This window comes from Penaeus monodon, chromosome 15, assembly GCF_015228065.2.
Source record: "Penaeus monodon isolate SGIC_2016 chromosome 15, NSTDA_Pmon_1, whole genome shotgun sequence".
Classification (NCBI taxonomy): domain Eukaryota; kingdom Metazoa; phylum Arthropoda; class Malacostraca; order Decapoda; family Penaeidae; genus Penaeus; species Penaeus monodon.
In genome coordinates, this window is record NC_051400.1 from 36,889,725 (window position 1) to 36,890,822 (window position 1,098).

Sequence of the window (1,098 nt, forward strand, 5' to 3'; positions counted from 1 at the left end):
ATCTCTAATGGTTTAAGGGAAAATACGACACTTGGAGTTGAAAATCACAAATTTCAAACATGTGTTCATAATGTTCCTCAACCATTTAGAAATCATTTCCAAATATTTGCAAACTTTTAGGTGACACAACATGGCTGTATTTAACCCAATGTCACTGGGAAAATGCTATGCTCATTTTAGAATTTATGGGAAAAATATAGATTTTCATCTGAAATATCTCATCAAATGTGGTTGAGCTCAGACTAAATTTAGACTACACTGGACAAATGTTATCAAGGGAAAATGGTAGCAGCAAACTGTCAGTGATTAGTGACAAATGTGTCACTTTCTCTCAAGGTATTTTGTGGTATTCATCTTCCACTCGTCCCTATTCTTCCTTGGAATATATTAATGATTATTTTGGTCCATAGCCTCTTTACTTTCATCAGTAAGATATGTAAAAAATCTTTAAAATCAAAAAGAAATTATATGGATAAACTAATGTCACATCTCTGAAAAGCCGTATCTCTGTTCATTAAATTCTATCAATGAATATTTGCAGAAAATAAAAAATCAAACAGATTTATTAACAAAGTATATATTTTATGATAGGATGCAAGTGACAGCATGTAAATATCTTTGACAATATGAAGGAATTGGGAGCAAATTGGTAAATCTCAAATTACATTGCTTATAATTATATGGTAACTTTCCATGATTTATGGGGATTTTTACAATATGCTTCATATTTGCATCTAAAGATATCAAATGACTATTCATAGCCAAAATAAGAAAAGTATAACATCATGAATTAAGGCTGCTATCCATTTTATACAATCACTCAAGTGTAAAGATGTCACATCATGACACTAACAACATATTTCATTGTTGTGTGCAGACTTTGTAAGCAACATAAATACCTACTGATTTGGAAAGATTCAAAGCTTAATAGTTTGTTTTTTTAAGAGTTTTCCGAAGTCTATATTGGCATGTCGTGATCTCCCTTAACCAGGTTAACCTAAATTCACAGATCCAAATCATTATTCCATTAAAACATTAAACCAGACATAAAGGAAGTTTAACAGAAATAAAGGAAGCTTAAAGTTTTCCACTAAATCT

At 30.5% G+C, this 1,098-nt stretch overlaps 1 protein-coding gene across 1 annotated transcript in view; it reads right to left on the bottom strand.

The window, feature by feature from the left end:
- Nucleotides 1-1,098, bottom strand: part of LOC119582001 — a gene marked incomplete in the record, with an annotated part of 18,728 nt that overhangs the window by 5,807 nt on the left and 11,823 nt on the right.